The sequence below is a fragment of the Stenella coeruleoalba genome (assembly GCF_951394435.1).
Source record: "Stenella coeruleoalba genome assembly, chromosome: 2".
Taxonomy (NCBI): domain Eukaryota; kingdom Metazoa; phylum Chordata; class Mammalia; order Artiodactyla; family Delphinidae; genus Stenella; species Stenella coeruleoalba.
In genome coordinates this window covers 175256471-175277270 of record NC_137147.1, presented here as the reverse complement: position 1 = coordinate 175277270, position 20800 = coordinate 175256471, and the positions used below count along the sequence as shown (strand labels likewise).

Genomic DNA, 20800 nt, shown 5'->3' with positions numbered 1-20800 from the left:
ACACTCTAGTTTTTTTTTTGTGTGTGTGGTACACGGGCCTCTCACTGCTGTGGCCTCTCCCGTTGCGGAGCACAGGCTCCGGACGTGCAGGCTCAGCGGCCATGGCTCACGGGCCCAGCCACTCCGCGGCATGTGGGATCTTCCCAAACCGGGGCACGAACCCGTGTCCCCTGCATCGGCAGGCGGACTCTCAACCACTGCGCCACCAGGGAAGCCCTACACTGTAGTTTTTAACACAGAAGCAAATGCCATTACAGTTAGCTTTAAATATTGATGTACTATGGGTATCATTTTATTTATGGATAGAGAAACTTTTGAAACTGCTTTTAAAAGAACACTTTAAGAAGGGGAGAAAATACTGCCTCGGTGATCTCTGTTCCCCATGTTCATCATCACAGGGAAAAAGGCTTGTTACTGAACTATGAACAAATATCATTCTCTAAGTAATCTTTAATTTGTATTTCTTTACTCATTCACATATAGCTAGGAGGATTTGAGGTTATTCTTTAACAATTGAAATAAGGACATTTTAAAGATTAGACAGAGGAGAAGATGGTGGCTTTTTAGTATCAGGAATAGAAGCTCAAATAAACTTTTAAAAGGTCATGGTTTTAAGTGCTTCCCATTTGGAAGGGATGTTGACAGTTGGCTGCTCGTCCAGTTTATGTTTCTGTTGGAAGTTTTCAGGTGCTTTCCCTGGTACCCGGAGTGCTGCCAGGTGATGGTGGCAAGTTTAAGTAAAAGAATTAGGACAGGATTTTCCCAGCTGCATCCATTAGTGGGTCCCAAGAAGCATTACAAAAAAAAGAAACTGAAAAATATCAGGGTGTATACAGCATAAGGCTAGTATTGCTTCTGGAAACTTTTACTTCAGCTAATTTTAGTGTGGTGTGTTATTGGGTCCCTGTGTATAAAGAGGATTACAGACAGACAAGTTTGAAAGCCATCGATCTGAGGTATTTTAGAAAGTTTATCAGCTTTAGAGCAAGTTTAAATGTTATATAGAAGGGAAGTTCCACTGAGTCCTTAACATTGATTTTCCTACATGGCTCACAGAATGAAATTTAGGAACACTCAGTGGTAACTCAGATTTTTTTCCCCCAGAGCTAATATATATTTTATAAATGGAAAATAAGGTTGGGACTTCCCTGGTGGCGCAGTGGTTAAGCATCCGCCTGCTAATGCAGGGGACACGGGTTCGAGCCCTGGTCCGGGAAGATCCCACATGCCACGGAGCAACTAAACCCATGCTCCACAACTACTGAGCCTGTGCTCTAGAGCCCGCGAGCCACAACTATTGAGCCCACGCGCCACAACTACTGAAGCCTGTGCTCTGCAACAAGAGAAGCCACTGCGATGAGAAGCCTGCGCATCGCAACGAAGAGTAGCCCCCGCTCGCCGCAACTAGAGAAAGCCCGCGTGCAGCAATGAAGACCCAACACAGTCAAAACACACACGCGCACGAGTGCACACACACACACACACAAAACCTGTTAAAAAAAAGAAAGAAAGAAAATGTTAATGACTTCAGGTCTGAAGCTTCATGGATGAAATTACGAAAGTAAAGTTGATAGGGTCCTTCCTAATTATCACATCACATGTACTGTTGTGTTTGTAGATTTTGTACTGTAGACTGAATTTAAAAATCTTAAATTGGACTCTTAAATACTTGGGTTCTTACTCAGTTTGGCATTTGTAAGATTACAAACTAAAGGGTAGAGATTTTTGTTCATTGAATTACCTTGAAAACTTTTTAAAAGAAGCATCTTATTTTTCATGGCCTTTGGCTGCATTTTACTTTTGAATACTTCATTGAAGTAGGTAAAAATATCCTATCTTAAGCTTTTCAGATTCTTTGTTTGTTTTGTTTTTTTAAGGCATAAGGGAAGTAGTTAGGTGTCATGATACATCTGTAGTTTCTTGTTATTTTATAACTGTTCTTCCGGAAGCGACTGATGATTTCCTTTTTAACTGGTTGTAAGTAGAGGACAAATTTTCATTATGGATGTGTTGATATGTCATTTGTCCTTGCCCTTTTCATTTAATTAACCAGTAGCTTCTATTACGTGTGGAGTTTAAAACAGACACAGTTAAAGTTCTGAACTTTTGGACAGGAGCTGTGAGAGTAGTCAGAAGCTGATGGGAAGTTTCTGGATGCCAAGTTCTTGAGTAAGGAGTCCTGTTGCAACAAAAGAAATGAAAACATTTCAAACTTGGGTAACTTCAGAAGGAGAGAGAAGCAGAGTTCTCCATTTCCTGTGGAACTGGGTTCGGGCAGAGCGTTTACTAGTTACCAGCCTGTCCTGTTCTTTTACTTAATCAGTACTGCTTCTGCAGTTGTGTCAAGACTTGGGGAAAGCATGTAAAACAACTAGCATAACAGGTTAGCAGCAGATTTGATTGCGATGCCAGAGTGCGTAGCCTGGTGGAGGATGTGTTGGTACTCAGGGCACACGTCCTAATCCGTGTTGGCTGAGGACCTGGGGGCTGTAGACACAGTGGTAAGTGGTTTGAGTTCTACATACTTGGATGCGGGGAGGAAGGGGTGATGGTTAAGGCTTTATTTTAAGAGAGAATTTCCTTGAGGATGGAAGCTACCAAGTAAATAGGAGAGTCTTGCAATCGTCATAAGTTGTACTTAAAACAATTTATGTTTGAACATAAACACCCTTAAAACATCTTGTTGGAATGAAGATGAATAATATCACTCAACTTCTATAGGATCTGGAACGTGATTGGTGTATCTGTTGCTCATTACTCAAGTAAGTGATTATCTAAGGCCTCTGTTTATTCTAGGAATAGATAAATTTTTGAAATCTTGACTATTTTCTAATGAACAGTGAGCCCCCTTCCATTCCAGCAAGAAGAAAGGCTGTTATGCTTTTCAGACATCGTGGCCCCTGGTGTCTGCTGGTTTAAATGCAGGCTCCGTCTTTTTAGGCTTTTGTTTTTCTGTGTTCCTTGTTTGCCAAGTAGGTTGCTGTCAGTTTTTCCCAATTCTTATTTTGGGAGGTTTTCCGCTGCCTATTAACTGCATGTAGAGAAAGGGCTCCAGTGGAGGCCCAAGGGAGATTGTATCCAGTTTCCGGGCTGGGTGGGCCTGTGAGATGGGGGTGACTGAAATAACCGTTTAGGGTGCGTAGACAGCCCCACGGGGCTGGGGGTGCCTTGTTTTTGTTTTCCTGGGGCTGAAGGAAAGCCTGTGGGAAAACGGTAAGGCCTGGCGTCCTAGCATGACAGGCCTCCTGAGGGAGTTGAATTAATGCATGGAGTTCAAGCAGAGAAAGGGAAGAGTCAGCGCAGTTTACTCCCTCGTTCCGGGGCCAGCGCCCGCTACAAATGTGTTTACGTTTGAACTTTTGCCAAAATCCCGGTAGTTTAGAAAGGGAGGTTTTGTGCAGAAGGCAGAGCTAAAGGCTGAAAGGGCTCCCAGTAAAAGACCCCCCGTCTTTGTTGCTTACTGCAGCATTATTACAGATGCTGTGAGGACTGAACACTTCTAAGAAATGGTCGTTGCTCTAGTGTCCCTTTCAGCTTTGGAGCTGAGGTGCAGAGTTGCTGCTGACCTTACCCGGAGGGGCCTGATGAGCCCCTTGTCCGGAGGCTGGAGTGCCTTTGAAGACAGTTGAATTGGATTTGTGTCCTAGTCCGCTCGGGCTGCCATAACAAAATACCATAGGCTGAGTGGGCTAAGCAACAGATATTTAGTTCTCACAGTTCTGGAGGCTGGACGTCCAAGATTCCTGGTGAGGACTCTCTTCTTGGCTTACAGACAGCAGCCTTCTTACCATGTCCTTACATGGCAGGGGTAGGGGGAGATACCAGCTCTGGTGTCTCGTCCTCCTATAAGGACTCTGGTCCCATCATGCCCCCCCCCCATGCCCTCCTCTACTCCTAATCACCTCACAAAGGCCCCACCTCCCCTTACTGTCACATTGGGGGGTGGGGCTTCAACGTATGAATATTGGGGGACACATTCCCCCCATAACCGTCTGTGTGTGGCAGGGTTGGTTGTCTACCTAACAGCCACTGCTGTCCCCTCTTCACTGCTGGAATGCCACGTCCCCATTTTCCCAGCATCCTTTGTTGCTATAGTGATTACACGATGCAGCTCTAGCCAATGAGGTGTCAGAAGGCCCCCCGGGGGCTTCTGGGAGTGGCTTCCCTGCAAGATAAAGAGACCCAGTGTGGGGGGGCTTTGCCAGTCTGCCCTTCCTCCTGGAGGTGCTGGGACTGCTGAGCAGAGCAATGAGAAGACCCCAGAGCCCCCATGACACCACTGAGCTCTGAAGCAGCCTTGCACAGCCTGACACCACATTCTTACGAGAGGTAAAAACGAGCCCCTGTGGTTGCAGCTCCTTAGAGGCAGGTGTTGTTGCATGTGGCCCAGAGCATCCTCATTGATGGAGTCACAAGGGGAGAACCTTCCTCCTTTTGGAGCTGGAAGGAGGTACAGTCTTAGGAAGAACTTCTCCCAGAGACCGCCCCGGCCTTCCCACCCTCAAAGTGTATGTATCACACTAGTGATTGTGGGCCTGTCTTCTCCACTAGCTGTGAGCCCTGGATGGCAGGGACCATGTCGCACTCCTCCCTAGATCTTTAGGGCCTGACCCGAGGCTCATACAGAGGAGGGACACTCATGGTTCTGGCCTTGCTGACAACGGTGGGCTTAAGAATCCTGTCTTGGTTTTGGTGTCCTCATAACAAGACTGGCTGTTTGTTGTCCACAGAAAGCCCACGGGGTAACCAGAAGAGGGGTAGGTGGGAAAACAGACTTTAATTAAAAGGACCTGGGCTGTGCCCATAGCTGCTCTCTGAGGTTTAGTTAGCGCCAGTTGATCCTCCAAAGACCCAGACGGAGATGTGCCCCAATCCTCACACTAATTTTTCACGGTGGAAGCAGAAATCAAATGAGTCAACTTATATTCGTGTAATTAGGGAACATGTTAATGAACCATTCAGAAAAACACATAATTGTAACCATTGTTTCTTGCATGAAGATCTCTTTAAGAGTGAAAAAAGTTTTCCAGACAAACTCTAGCTGTGCTGTATTTCAAAAGTGAAAAAGTTAAGTTGAGTGACTGGAAGTCAGAGCACCTTCTTCAATGGAAATAAACCTCTTTGACCCACAATATGGCTGAAATACGGCGTATTTGAGATGAAAAGTTGTAAAATATAGGATAACTGGCTGTCATTTTACCGGCAAGGAAACAGACCTAGAGAAGTGATAAGTCAGGATTTAGGTTTGTGGACCTTTTATTTGAGGTTCTTTCTACTCTAATGTTACTAGTAACTTAGTAAGACAAACGAGTGTGGAATCCCACCAGCCAGCAACCTCCAGGAATGCACGTGTCACTGTAGAGAGGTTCGGTTCATGTAGCTTCTGCAGCGGGGCGAGTGTAGCCTGGAAGAGTGCTGGGATTCTCTGGGAAAGGCAGAGTTGGGTCTTTGCTTATGCTGGTGCTTTGAAGGTGGGGTTAGAGAAACGGGGCCAGACCCGGGCTGGATGTGGTCGGGAAGCAGGTACAGTTCAGTGATTGGGTATCTTAACAATTTTTATATATAGGAGGCCGGACATTAAAGTGGGGTTAGAGTTGTCACTTAGTAAAGAATTAGCAGTCACAGGTTAGTGAGAAAGGAGGATGGCCATTCATTTTTGTGGAGGTCAGCGTCTGGGTCCTATGCTGAGATTTCTTTATGTCCTGATGGCATATTGGGGTCGGTTGTCATAAGGCCTGTCCTTACTTCTCCTGTTGTCAGTAGGGCTGATTTTCACTTTTCCAGTAGTTTATTTGATTTGATCCAGTAGTTTATTGATGCTTGAGGAAGGGTAGGTTTTAATAGGAGAAGGATAAGATGGAGAGTCTAAAGAGGGTGTCTTAAGTCACTGGGTCGGAGCCGTCACTGGTTTTTAATGTTATGGTTACTCAGTGTCAATGTCAGGTTAAAAAAGACAAATGAGTCGTTTTCTCCTACGCTAAGAGGCATTTTTTTTTTTATAATCATCACAGTGACTTTGTAGTTTTCTGGAATTTGGCAGGATATAGAAGCAGATGGCAGTGTGGCTACTTATAACTGAAACATATTATCATCTTCAAAGATGCCATCCCGTTATTGATGGTAATGTTAATGGTGATGTTAGTGTCAAAAACACCACCCCCCCCAAATGAGTAGGAAATGTAGAAAATCAATTTAGAAAATTCAGTATAGGAGTCAGAAGTGAGAGAGGCGGTGTAGTCCAGCCAACTGAGGGACACGGGTTTCAGTCCAGGCGTGGCCACTTTCTGTGTGAACTTAGCCAAGCTTCAGTCTCTCTGGGCCTCAGTTTCCTCATGTGTGGTGCTGGGGAAGTTGAGCAGATGGTCTCTGCTCTTTCTAAATTGAGTCCTTTTGAAGATAGTCTCCGCTTTTGAAAATATTTGTTTGGGTGCCCAGCTGGACCAGGTCATGCATTTTATGAAATTATTATTCCGCTCTTGAAGACAGGAATATTTGAGGGCTTTGAAAGCTGGTCCAGCAGGAAGTTTTTTTCTGGTCTGTGTGGTTTCCTTCCTCTCAGGAGGGACCAGGCCTAAACCCACCATCTTCCCGGTCCATCCATCCCCTTTGTAGTCTCCTGAAATGAATGACTGAGGTGTTTCCTCCCTAGAAAATCACATACAGTAAATGTGCCAAGGTAGGCTCCTTTATTCAGAAATTTGCAGTTTGGGAATAAAGGCTGGTGGCGTTTGTGTGCAAACTTGAATTTTGTGAATATAAAATAGCATCATATAAAAATCAAAGTATTACGTTACATGCAAATTTTGAAGGCAGAAGACAAAAAAGTAAAAGAAATCGATCAAAAGTTGCATAATTTCAAAGATGATAGGCCGGGTGGTTTGTCAAGGGTGTTTATGGAATCGCCAGTGACAGCCCCACTCTAGCTGGTGATAGGAAGGCCTTCCGTGTTAAACCCATATCACACTCCATGCTGTCACTCAAGGGCATTAAGGTTGTTTCTGCTAACGTGGGCTGTTATTTAATGTGCACTTAAATCAAACCATCTTTTTAAAGACTTCAGGCAGGTCTTCTCCACGGGGTTTGTCAATGGTGGTACCAGCGATAGTGGCAACGCCTCTTTCCCCCATCAATAACTTTGTAACAGAAGTGCTGAAACACTAGGAAGAAGACACAAGGATGGGTGGGATGCATCATGCTGTTGATTTCGGGGAAGCAGCACAGAGCACACTTCCAAATATAAGATTTATCCTAGAGGGGCCCTAGAGCAGAGGGGTGCAGAGTGCGGACTCTGGAGCTAGCTGTGCGAGCTGCCACTTACTGGCTTTGCAGCCTTGGCTAAGTTACCTAGTCTCTCTGGGCCTCAATTTCCCCATCTGCACGATGGGGCAAATTTTAGTATCTACCTCAGAGGTGGTGTGGCACACAGTAAACAAAAAAACAGATCTCTGGGCCCTGCCCCAGCGATTCTGATCCAGTGCCTTTCAGCTAGGGCATTTGCACTGAACAAGCTCCCTGGCGATGCGGATACTGCTGGTCATTGGGTGACACTCTGAATAGCTTTTGTTCATGCAAACGCACAGACTAGAAAATAAAGGACATGCTGTTTTGGAACCTGAAATTTTTCTCTCATTTGATACATCGTGAATATTTCCCCTTTCATTATTTATTCTAACAATATGATTTTATTAAAGCTGCACTGTATCGCATTATTAGACATCTAAGTGGTTTCTTTCCTTTTTCACTATCATAAATCATACATAAACTATTCTTACACATATTTTTATATGTTTTGTGTCCTTGTCTGATTACCTCCTTGGAGTAATTCCTGCAAGGGGAATTACCAGATTCACAGGTATGTACGTGTTCAAGCCTTTTGTCACACACTGCCCACACGTTCTTCAGACAGGAAGTGGCAAAAATATATCTTCTTACGAGTAGTCTATGAGAGTAGACAGTGATTTTCTGAACGTAAGGCAATGAGAAAGAACTGTCATTGACTCTCTGAAGCTCCTGTGTATTTGGACTTTGGTGAGAGTTGGCAGGAAGAAGATGGATTTATAGAGAAGACAAAGACATGTCAAGAAAAACTGGAGGAGAAGCAAGAGGGCTGAATTTTTTAAAATTTAATTTACTTTTTATATGACACATTCTTATTAGTTATCTATTTTATACATATTAGTGTATATACATCAATCCCAATCTCCCAATTCATCACACCACCACCACCACGTCCCCCGCTTGGTGCCCATATTTTTTGTTCTCCACGTCTGTGTCTCTATTTCTGCCTTGCAAATGGGTTCATCTGTACCATTTTTCTAGATTCCACATATATGCATTAATATATGATATTTGTTTTTCTCTTTCTGACTTACTTCACTCTGTATGACAGTCTCTAGGTCCATCCACATCTCTACAAATGACCCAGTTTCGTTCCTTTTTATGGCTGAGTAATATTCCATTGTATATATGTACCACATCTTCTTTATCCATTCGTCTGTTGATGGGCATTTAGTTTGATTCCATGACCTGGCTATTGTAAATAGTGCTGCAGTGAACATTGTGGTACATGACTCTTTTTGAATTGTGGTTTTCTCTGGGTATATGCCCAGTAGTGGGATTGCTGGGTCATATGGTAATTCTATTTTTATTTTTTTAAGGAACCTCCATACTGTCCTCCATAGTGGCTGTATCAGTTTACATTCCCACCAACAGTGCAAGAGGGTTCCCTTTTCTCCACATCCTCTCCAGCGTTTGTTGTTTGTAGATTTTCTGATGATGGCCATTCTGACCGGTGTGAGGTGATACCTCATTGTACTTTTGATTTGCATTTCTCTAATAATAAGTGATGTTGAGCAGCTTTTCATGTGCCTCTTGGCCATCTGTATGTCTTCTTTGGAGAAATGTCTACTTAGGTCTTTTGCCCAGTTTTTGATTGAGTTGTTTGTTTTTTTAATATTGAGCTGCATGAGCTATTTATATATTTTGGAGATTAATCCTTTGTCCGTTGATTCGTTTGCAAATGTTTTCTCCCATTCTGAGGGTTGTCTTTTCATCTTGTTTATAGTTTCCTCTGCTGTGCAAAAGCTTTTAAGTTTCACTAGGTCCCATTTGTTTATTTTTGTTTTTATTTCCATTACTCTAGGAGGTGGGTCAAAAAGATCTTGTTGTGATTTATGTCAAAGAGTGTTCTTCCTATGTTTTCCTCTAAGAGTTTTATAGTGTCCGGTCTTACACTTAGGTCTTTAATCCATTTTGAGATTATTTTTGTGTATGGTGTTAGGGAGTGTTCTAATTTCTTTCATTTAAATGTAGCTGTTCAGTTTTCCCAGCACCACTTATTGAAGAGACTGTCTTTTCTCCATTGTATATCCTTGCCTCCTTTATCATAGATTAGTTGACCATAGGTGTGTGGGTTTCTCTGGGCTTTCTATCCTGTACCATTGATCTGTATTTCTCTTCTTGTGCTAGTACCATATTGTTCTTGATTACTGCAGCTTTTTAGTATACTCTGAAGTCAGGGAGTCTGATTTCTCCAGCTCCGTGTTTTTTTTGCGGTACGTGGGCCTCTCACTTTTGTGGCCTCTCCCGTTGCGGAGCACAGGCTCCGGACGTGCAGGCTCAGTGGCCATGGCTCATGGGCCCAGCCGCTCTGCGGCATGAGGGATTTTTCCAGACTGGGGCATGAACCCATGTCCCCTGCATTGGCAGGCGGACTCTCAACCACTGAGCCACCAGGGAAGCCCCTCCAGCTCCGTTTTTTTTCCTTCAAGATTGCTTTGGCTATTCAGGCTTTTGTGTCTCTGTACAAATTTTAAGATTTTTTTGTTCTGGTTCCGTAAAATATGCTGTTGGTAATTTGATAGGGGTTGCATTAAATCTGTAGATTGCTTTGGGTAGTGTAGTCATTTTCACGGTATTGATTCTTCCAATCCAAGAACATGGTATATCTCTCCATCTATTTGTGTCATCTTTGATTTCTTTCATCAATGTCTTATAGTTTTCTGCATACAGGTCTTTTACCTCCTTAGGTAGGTTTACTCCTAGGTATTTTATTCTTTTTGTTGCAGTGGTGAATGGGATTGTTGCCTTAATCTCTCTTTCTGATCTTTTGTCGTTATTGTATAGGAATGCAAGAGACTTCTGTGCTTTATTTAGTATCCTGCAGCTTTACCAAATTCATTGATTAGCTCTAGTAGTTTTCTGGTGGCATCTTTAGGATTCTCCATGTATAGTATCATGTCATCTGCAAACAGCGACAGTTTTACTTCTTCTTTTCCAATTTGAATTCCTTTTATTTCTTTTTCTTCTCTGATTGCCATGGCTAGGACTTCCAAAACTATGTTGAATAAGACTGGTGAGAGTGGACATCCTTGTCTTGTTCCTGACCTTGGAGGAAATGCTTTCACCTCTCACCACTGAGAATGATGTTTGCTGTGGTTTTGTCGTATATGGCCTTTATTATGTTGAGGGAGGTTCCCTCTGTCCCCACTTTCTGGAGGGTTTTTATCATAAATGGATGTTGAATTTTGTCAAAAGCTTTTTCTGCATCTATTGAGATGATCATATGGTTTTTATTCTTCAGTTTGTTAATATGGTGTATCACATTGATTGATTTGCATATATTGGAGAATCTTTGCATCCCTGGGATAAATCCCACTTGATCATGATGTATGATCCTTTTAATGTGTCGTTGGATTCTGTTTGCTAGTATTTTGTTGAGGATTTTTGCATCTATATTCATCAGTGATATTGGCCTGTAATTTTCTTTTTTTGTAGTATGTTTGTCTGATTTTGGTATCAGGTTGATGGTGGCCTCATAGAATGAGTTTGGGAGTGTTCCTTCCTCTGCAATTTTTTGGAAGAGTTTGAGAAGGATGGGTGTTAGCTCTTCTCTAAATGTTTGCTAGAATTCGCCTGTGAAGCCATCTGGTCCTGGACTTTTGTTTGTTGGAAGATTTTTAATCACATTTTCAATTTCATTACTTGTGATTTGTCTGTTCGTATTTTCTATTTCATCATGGTTCAGTCTTGGAAGGTTATACCTCTCTAAGAATTTGTCCATTTCTTCCAGGTTGTCCATTTTATTGACATAGAGTTGCTTGTAGTAGTCTCTTATGATGCTTTGTATTTCTGCGGTGTCTATTGTAACTTCTCCTTTTTCATTTCTAATTTTACTGATTTGAGTCTTCTCCCTTTTTTTCATGATGAGGCTGGCTAATGGTTTATCAATTTTGTTTATCTTCCCAAAGAACCAGCTTTTAGTTTTATTGATCTTTGCTATTGTTTTCTTTGTTTCTGTTTCATTTATTTCTGCTCTGCTCTTTATGATTTCTTTCCTTCTGCTAACTTTGGGTTTTGTTTGTTCTTCTTTCTCTAGTTCCTTTAGGTGTAAGGTTAGATTGTTTATTTGAGATTTTTTTTGTTTCTTGAGATAGGATTTTATTGCTGTAAACTTCCCTCTTCGAACTGCTTTTGCTGTATCCCATAGGTTTTGGATTGTCGTGTTTTCATTGTCATTTGTCTCCAGGTATTTTTTGATTTCCTCTTTGATTTCTTCAGTGATCTTTTGGATATTTAGTAATGTATTGTTTAGCTCCCATGTGTTTGTGTTTTTTACGTTTTTTTCCCCTGTAATTAATCTCATAGCATTGTGGTTGGAAAAGATGCTTAATATGATTTCAGTTTTCTTAAATTTACTGAGGCTTGATTTGTGACCCAAGATATGATCTATCCTGGAGAATTTTCCATGTGCACTTGAGAAGAAAGTGTAATTTGCTGTTTTTGGATGGAATGTCCTATAAATATCAATTAAATCTGTCTGGTCTATTGTGTCATTTAAAGCTTGTGTTTCCTTATTAATGTCCTTTCTGGATGATGTGTCCATTGGTGTTAAAGTCCCCCACTGTTACTGTGTTACTGCCGACTTCCTCTTTTATAGCTGTTGGCATTTGCCTTATGTATTGAGGTGCTCCTGTGTTGGGTGCATGTATATTTATAATTGTTATATCTGCTTCTTGGATTGATTCCTTGATCATTATGTAGCATCCTTCCTTGTCTCTTGTAACATTCTTTATTTTAAAGTCTATTTTATCTGATATGAGTATTGCTACTCCAGCTTTCTTTTGATTTCCATTTGCATGGAATATCTTTTTCCATCCCCTCACTTTCAGTCTGAATGTGTCCCTAGGTCTGAAGTGGGTCTCTTGTAGACAGCATATATATGGGTCTTGTTTTTGTATCCGTTCAGCGAGCCTGTGTCTTTTGGTTGGAGCATTTAATCCATTCATATTTAAGGTAATTATTGATATGTATGTTCCTATTACCATTTTCTTAATTGTTTTTGTAGGTCCTTTTCTTCTCTTGTGTTTCCCACTTAGAGAAGTTCCTTTAGCATTTGTTGTAGAGCTGGTTTGGTGGTGCTGAATTCTCTTAGCTTTTGCTTGTCTGTAAAGCTTTTGATTTCTCTGTCAAATCTGAGTGAGATCCTTGCTGGGTAGAGTAATCCTGGTTGTAGGTTCTTCCCTTTCATCCCTTTAAATATGTCATGCCACTCCCTTCTGGCCTGTAGAGTTTCTGTTGAGAAATCAGCTGTTTACCTTATGGGAGTTCCCTTGTATGTTATTTGTTGTTTTTTCCTTTTAATAATTTTTCTTTGTCTTTAATTTTTGTCAGTTTGATTACTGTGTGTGTCAGCATGTTTCTCCTTGGGTTTATCCTGCCTAGGACTCTCTGCACTTCCTGTATTTGGGTGGCTATTTCCTTTCCCGTGTCAGGGAAGTTTTTGACTGTAATCTCTTCAAATATTTTGTCAGGTCCTTTGTCTCTCTCTTCTCCTTCTGGGACCCCTATAATCTGAGTGTTGGTGCATGTACTGTTATCCCAGAGGTCTGTCATTTCTTTTCATTCCTTTTTGTTTATTCTGTTCTCTTGCAGTGAATTCCACCGTTCTGTCTTCCAGGTCAATTATCTGTTCTTCTGCCTCAGTTATTCCATTATTGATTGCTTCTAGTGTATTTTTCATCTCATTTATTGTATTGTTCATCTCTGTGTGTTTGTTCTTTAATTCTTCTAGGTGTTTGTTCTTTAATTCTTCTAGGTCTTTATTAAACATTTCTTGCATCTTCTCGATCTTTGCCTCCATTCTTTTTCCAAGGTCCTGGATCATCTTCACTATCATTATTCTGAATTCTTTTTCTGGAAAGTTGCCTATCTCCACTTCATTTAGTTGTTTTTGTGGGGTTTTATCTTTTTCCTTCATCTGGTACATAGCCCTCTGCCTTTTCATTCTGTCTATCTTTCTGCGAATGTGGTTTTTGTTCCACAGGCTGTAGGATTGTAGTTCTTCTTACTTCTGCTCTCTGCCCTCTGGTGGATGAGGCTATGTAAGAGGCTTGATGGGAGGGACTGGTGGTGGGTAGAGCTGACTGTTGCTCTGATGGGCAGAGCTCAGTAAAACTTTGATCCATTTGACTGTTGATGGGCGGGGCTGGGTTCCCTCCCTGTTGGTTGTTTTGCCTGAGGTAACCCAACGCTGGAGCCTACCTGGGCTCTTTGGTGGGGCCAATGACAGACTCTGGGAGGGCACACGCCAAGGAGTACTTCCCAGAACTTCTGCTGCCAGTATCCTTGTCCCCACGGTGAGCCACAGCCATCCCCTGCCTCTGCAGGAGACCCTCCAACACTAGCAGGTAGGTCTGGTTCAGTCTCCCCTGGGGTCACTGCTCCTTCCCCTGGGTCCTGATGTGCACACTACTTTGTGTGTGCCCTGCAAGAGTGGAGTCTTTGTTTCCCCCAGTCCTGTCGAAGTCCTGCAATCAAATCCCACTAGCCTTCAAAGTCTGGTTCTCTAGGAATTCCTCCTCTGGTTGCTGGACCCCCAGGTTGGGAAGCCTGACGTGGGGCTCAGAACCTTCACTCCAGTGGGTGGACTTCTGTGGTATAAGTGTTCTCCAGTCTGTGAGTCACCCACCCAGTGGTTATGGGATTCGATTTTATTGTGATTGCGCCCCTCCTGCCGTCTCATCGTGGCTTCTCCTTTGTCTTTGGATGTGGGGTATCTTTTCTGGTGAGTTCCAGCGTCTTCCTGTCGATGATTGTTCAGCAGTTAGTTGTGATTCCGGTGCTGTCACAAGAGGGAGTGAGAGCACGTCCTTCTACTCCGCCATCTTGAACCAATCCTAAAGAGGGCTGAATTGTGGCTTGATTTCAGGGTAGTTTCAGGAGTCAGACTTGAATTAATTTAATTATAGTGTAATATCTAATTGCTGTAGGTGATTTTATGCAAAGAGGAATAAACAATGCTTTGTTTTTATTGATCGTATATGGTGTATGTGTGATTCTTGACTAGAGTATTGGGAGCCCCCTGGATTGGGAGTTTTGGTTTAATAAAGTCTAGTCTGCACCCCATCCTATGTGGGCAGCTCTAGCCCTGGACCAAGTGGCTGAGACGCTTCTAGAGGGACTCGAGGGAGGGTGGCTGCATCTGGGGAAGTGCAGCAGTCACGAGCAGAAAGCCTGCTCAGCGTAGATGTGATGCACTGGGGACAGGAACGAGAGGAGTGGAGACCGAGGTGGGGTGTGCGTGGAACGTACTGGGGCACCTCTGTGGTCTGTCTGGCCCTGATGGTGGGGCCAGAGTTCCACAGCCTTGGGTCAGAAGCCCCTGTGCTGTGGGGAGTGACAGACCAGCCGAACTCTTCTGTATTATCAGAATGTTAGAACCAGGAAGGGATCTCAAGGGTTATCTGGTCCAGCCTTCTCTTTGTACCGATAAGGAAGTTAAATAATTTATTATTTTCAATTAAGCGTCACCTCATAAGCTTCTAAAATCAGATAGTCAACCTTGGAACAGAATTGGCTGGTTTTTTTCTCCTTGTTCTGGGAGAACCAGGGTTTTGAGAATTGAAGTGGCCGAATGGTGGACGAGAAAGCAGACAGCAGGGGGTGACCCTATTGCTCAGCCCTGGGACACTGAATTGATTTCATGTCAAACCTGCACCGTCCCTGAGTCACAGGAACTTCCCTTGTGTCTCTCGTCATGTCTGCACACGTCTGTATGGTCCCCAAAGGCTTCAAAGTAACCTTGGACGTAGGGGAGCTGTCTTATGCCAGTGCCGTGTTTTCTAGAATTTACACACACTAGTTTTCTTAGAGCAATTCCCCCAAAATAGTTTTCTTCTTTTCCTTTTAGTAAAGAAACACATGTGACAAATACTTCTTTTAAAAAGCAACAGCTGCTCTGAACACAACTGTGAGACTTCTGCCACTGGGTGACACTGTTAGACCACAGAACACTCTTCAACGGATAGAATCAAGGATCCCTGAACTTCAGATCTCATCACGCTGCTTCACCTAGGAGAGAGAGAGAGACTCTGAACCACTTAATGGTCATCTATCAAATGTTATTTGATAAGTGTAATTTATCAGCCTATGGCAATTTTAAGGCTAATGAGTTTAAGGTAATCAATTATTTAAAAAATCTGTTAATTGGACAGCATTTCAGTTGCTTAGAGGTTTGTGCAGATTGATGGGCCGCATGTTAATGAAGTGCTAATTACTTCACGGGAATATTTATGCAAGCCAGCGCACTCAGATTTATTTCCCAGCAGACAACAATCTGAGTTATCTTTCTGGGGCAAAAGACTCCTAGCTCGTACACAGCAATTCACGTTATGGACTTTGAGTGAGGGTTTCGGGGAGTCATCTTGTGCAAGAGGGAGCATCATCTGCTGGGCTAGAAAAATGGGCATGTGGTTCCCTGGACTGATCTGTATCAGGAGAACCAGGAACTTTTGTCTCTCACTCATTCTGTGCTTTTTGAAGATCAAGTGAGGACAGAGTCTGTTCAAAGCATGAGGTGCCCTCTCTCCCCCTCCCGTGTTTCTGGCGCCTTCTGTAAGCCTGAGCTCTGCACCTCACTTGTCAACAGGTCAAATTGAGTTCAGCAGTACGCGGAAGGCTCATAGTGGTGTTTCTGGGGATAAGAAATGAGGAAGAGTCAGGCCTTTCCTTTGGAACTTTAATGTGAGGGATAAGCAAACTTGTAGTTTTCATACAGGCAGCCATGAGCATCCTTAGAGAAGTGTTAACGGCGTCCTGTTGGGACAGAAAGGAGGGAAACTGCAAGAGGAATCAGGAAAAGCTTCCCGGGATGAGCTCCTTCGTTTGGATTCTCTGTTGCTTCAGCATCTGCCCCCTTTATTCGGTGCAGTTCTGTCGGGTGCCCACGGGGTGGCGCGCAGCCCAGTGCTGGGAACGCAGGAGGGAGTAAAGCCAGATGTACCGCTGGCCCCTGGAGCTCAGCCGTAGGCACAGGGCGGCGGTGGCCCCAGCTTCCTGCTGGTTCTTCTTCGTCAGCTGCTTACAGTGGGGCTAATTCCGCTTTGGATGGCATAAGTGCGAGGCGTTGTGCTCCAGGTGGGGGGATGACTTAAGTCAGTCGGGGGTCTTTTCCTTTCTGAAGGGACGCACATCGGTCCTTCAAGGGGGACCACTTGGAGATGCATGAAGAACTGACTTGTAAGTGTCAAGTTCACACGGGAAGGGAGTACCGCGTGAAATTGTTCTCAGCACTGCAGACAAGAGGGAGATGGCCTGGGGGAGTGGCCGTGGGGAGATTCAGGAGAGGGAAGCATCCCACCGAGAAATGGCTCACAGAGAGGGAGGGCTGAGGGCGTTGGGGACCCAGAGAAGGGTCTAGGCTGGGCCTGATCCTGAGAACTCTTGGCGCCAAGAGATCAGGCTGGAAGAGGGCACCTGGGCCTCCGGTGCAGGGAGGCCCAGGAGAGAGGGTTGTCCAAGGGGCTGGCTTTCAGGTCAAGAAGGAGATGGACAGCAGCTTTGAATTCCAGGGAGAGGCTGGGGAGAATGTACCCCAGGAAGCCAGGAGCACCCCATATTTGTGGACTGGGAGGTTTTCTGCGCTCTCTTTCTGCTAGGCATCCAGTGGTGGCTTTTTGTCCCTAGTGCCTTACAGGTCACAGACAGCCCCTGTGGACAGGCCTGGGGGCCAGAGCACAGGACCTTGGATCTGAAAGAACATCTGCCCCCCAGGTAGCAGTTGGGAAGCAGGAGGTTTGCTAAGGTCCTTCCAGGTTGAAATCCCTGTCGATTCGTACTCAGGCCCAGGTGTTTCCTTGGGGAGAAGCCCGAGTGCATCTGCTCAGATGAGAAGCCGCCCTGTGCTGTTGTCCTGCGGGAACGTGAGCGACACAGCAGGCCCTGCCGTTCCCCGTGCGGAGGTGGTGGCCCTGCTGCAGCTCTGCTGGGGTCCCCCCGCCGGTGAGGCCCCCGCCGGCTGGCCCTTCTCCTTCCTTCAGGCGTGCTCACTGCTTGCAGAGTTAGTGCTGTTGTCTACCAGGGAATTCTAGAATCTTCTCTGGAGGCAGAGGGAGGGAATGTAGAGAATCCGTGTCTCATCTGAAATTCGGGGACTTGTTTAGTTATCGGAGTGAAACATCACCTGGATCAGCTGCCTGCCAGGACGGAGGGATGTCATCACTGGCTGAGAGCCCTTGAAGGATTTTATTCACCTCTTTCACCATTTTCCCTTCCTCCCTCCACCAAGCGGCTCAGGGAATTTTTATCCGTTTTATATTAGTTTTGTTCTACCTAGAGACTTTTCTTCTTTTTTTTGCCTGCACCGCGCGGCTTGCGGAACTTCCCTGACCAGCGATCAAACCCGCGCCCCCTGCAGTGGAAGCACGAAGTCTTAACCGCTGGACCACCAGGGAAGCCATAGAGACTTTTTTTTTCTCACACCCCCAGAGTGGTTTTTGTTTTTATTTTCTCTGTATAGTTTGTCTTCCCAGTTTTCCAAGGTAGCTTGAATATCCACCTTTCTAGTAAAACCAGATTATTCAAGAACTGCTTTTGCTTTTAACTTTTACTTAGGCTTTGAGCATGACCTCATTAGGCAACATAGCAAACTCCTTTTTTTTTTTGCTTTCTTTTTAAAATTTTTTTAGCAAAGCATTAGACTTTGGGGAGCTAGAAGGCAGAAGGAATTCAGTCACAGGGTTGATTTGCTGGTTTCCATGGAAAGCAACCGATACTTGCATCTGCTGACTGTCAGCATCACCTTCTTCTGATCAGGCACCGGCAGGATCTTGGGCGCCCAACTTAGGTATAAGTGTTCTCTGAGGTCCTGACATTCCGGGCATTTACTTTCAGGTTACCCCTTGTATGTGTTTGAGTAATTTTGTGTTAGATTATATTGAAAAATGCACTGTTAATGGTGTAGAAACTTGATTAGAAACGTGCAGGAGCAATACACTTTACTTATAGTACCAGTGCAGTGCAGTGCAGAAGTGTAAAGTATTGTGCTTTGGGGGGACACTTTTGCTGTCTGTCTTCCACCCATTGCTTCTCTCCCCACCCCTTTACCACAGGGTTTGACTGAACCTTGTGCCAAACATGCCTCTAAAGAGATCTGGCCTGTTTTCTGTTTTGTTTTTTTTGTAGAATTGTCTGCCATTGGGTCGTGAGTTCAGATTCCACGCGGGCCATGGGAGGTTAAGTAAATCGTGACCACTAATAAGAGTGACTTGATGTTTGAACAGTTAGACTCTTTATATTGGACTAACTTATGTTTTTATAGATCCCTCACATTTGTATGATAGCTCTGTACGCAGCGTAGTCATTTACAACAGATTACTGAGCAATCAGGGCGACACAGCCATTCAGCTGTAAAGATAAGAAGACTGAAGCCCAGAGACTGGGAGATGGTCAGGGTTTTCACGGCATCCCAGCCTTGGGCTGCGGGCTCCTCTCTGTGCTTTGGCTGTGCCGTCAGGGATTTTGTTTTCTCCCCTCCACTTCGTCCCTCCCTGACTCTCTCTCTCTCTCTCTCCCATCTAAGTCCAAATTGAAAAAATGAGCAGAGGCCGAGATGGGGTTCACCATTAAACTTGGTCTAAAATAGTATACTTGTAGTGCGTGGTCATCCATTTTTCACCGTGATAGGACATTGATTCATGGAGGGTTAGATTAATGAGTTAATTTGTTGGAACTACTTAACTGTCCAGTTTATTGAACATCTGCCACATGGGCTGGTACGACGTATGGTGAATGTTTTCCTTAAGTTTTTTTTAATGCTTGGGACAGTTCTGCAAACGTGGGTGTACGAGCCCTGATTTACAGGTGAGGAAATCAAGACACAGGTTAAGTCATTTGTACAAAATCACATAACTGGTAAGTGGCATAACCAGGCTTCTAATCCAGGATGGGTGGTCTTCAAACCTGGTGGTATTACTTCTCATGGACTGAACAGGGTTTAAAATGGATGAAATAACAAAATTGTAATCATATAGCAGCAACTGAATGATCCCTAGATTGTAAGTTTAATAGCTATTTAATATGTACGGTATTTATTGAGGGATAATATGCATACAGAGCAGGGCATGAGCCCCAAAAGTGAACTGATGGGTGAATTTTCATAGTGAATGTGCCTGTGTAACCAGAACCTGTATCAGAAAACAGAACCTTACCGGCACCCCAGAAGCCCCCTTTCTCCCCACCCACTGCCTCTCTGCTCCCAAGGTAACCGTTATCCTGACATCTGACACCAGAGGCTGGGTTTGCCTGTTTTGAACATCAGATCCGTGGAATGATCCAGGATGGACTCCTGTGTGTCTGGCTTCTTTTGCTGACGTTGTATTTGTGAGGTTCGGTCCTCCTGCTGTTGTCATTCTCATTGCTGTGTATTCTTCCGTTATATCCTCATACCACCATCTACTTCTCCATCTGACGGTTAATGGACATTTGGGTTGCCTCCAGTTTGGGGCTGTTATGAATATCGCTACTCTGCGCGTCCTTATAAAAACATTTATATGTTTTAAAGAAACTGTGTCCCTCTCGCAACCTTTCCCCACATTAGTGTGACTTTCTGCAAGATGTTTTCTGGTTGGGGTTATAAAGCTATGATGTTATAAAGCTCCTAAAAGCTTTCTGAGAGAGAAAGTCATCCTGTTAAAGCGAAACCTGTTGTCTCCTCTCCTGCCTCCCCCTGCCCCACCACTATCACGGCCCAGAAGAGTGGGATGCTTGAGGGCATACCCGTGGAATCAGACAGCCTCTAGTTCAAATCCTGGTCCTGCCCTTTCGTAGCTGTGTAACCTGGGGCAGCAGTAACAGGGTTATTTTTACTAGTCGTTATTTGTTGCCCATGACAGCACTCATCGCAGGTGACATTTACTGGACGCTTACTATTCCAGGCCCTGCATTGGGTGTGCATTTATTCTTCATAACCCTATAAGATAATCTTTCCCTGGCTGCTGCTGCTTCTTCCTCTTCCACTTCTTCTACCTCTTCTTCTTCTTTTTAAACTGGTGAGAAAGCTTGGCCCAAAGTCACACTTACAGTAAATGAGAGAACTGGAATTTAGACCCAGTTGGTGTGACCTGGAGCCCGTGGCCTTGAAGCTGTCTGAGCCTATAGGGAATTTGGAGACTTCATGGAGAATAAAACCTCCTGCCTCATTGGGCCGTCGTGAGGCTGAAATGATGGGGAGAAGCTTGTGGACAGCATCGAGGGAAGATGCACAGTGACTCCACAATGGATTCCTTTTGTGGCATCTCTCTGATGCTTTTTCAGGGTGAGGTGCGGGTGTCATCCTGGAAATGGACACCTCGTGATTTGCGGAGCTATCGCCACCTACTGGTTGGTCCTGCCTCACCCTGACCAGCTCATCTTTAACCTTGGCACGCGTTCTGTCTTCCCGAGGTTTTTCTTGACTTCTTTCCCATCTTCTAAATATAAAATATGTGCCTTATTATTTTTGTAAAAAAACATTTTTGGGGGA

At 44.2% G+C, this 20800-nt stretch overlaps 1 protein-coding gene across 2 annotated transcripts in view; it reads left to right on the top strand.

The window, feature by feature from the left end:
* FAM107B (family with sequence similarity 107 member B) overlaps positions 1-20800 on the top strand; it is an 86347-nt gene that overhangs the window by 44549 nt on the left and 20998 nt on the right. Inside the window, exon 1 of one of the 2 annotated variants that reach the window (XM_079914383.1) lies at positions 16409-16416. The exons of the other annotated variant lie outside the window; for it this stretch is intronic. The gene's annotated coding sequence lies outside the window, so the exon portion shown is untranslated. Of the gene's footprint in view, positions 1-16408; positions 16417-20800 lie in introns of those variants that run through there. 2 annotated transcript variants of the gene reach the window in all.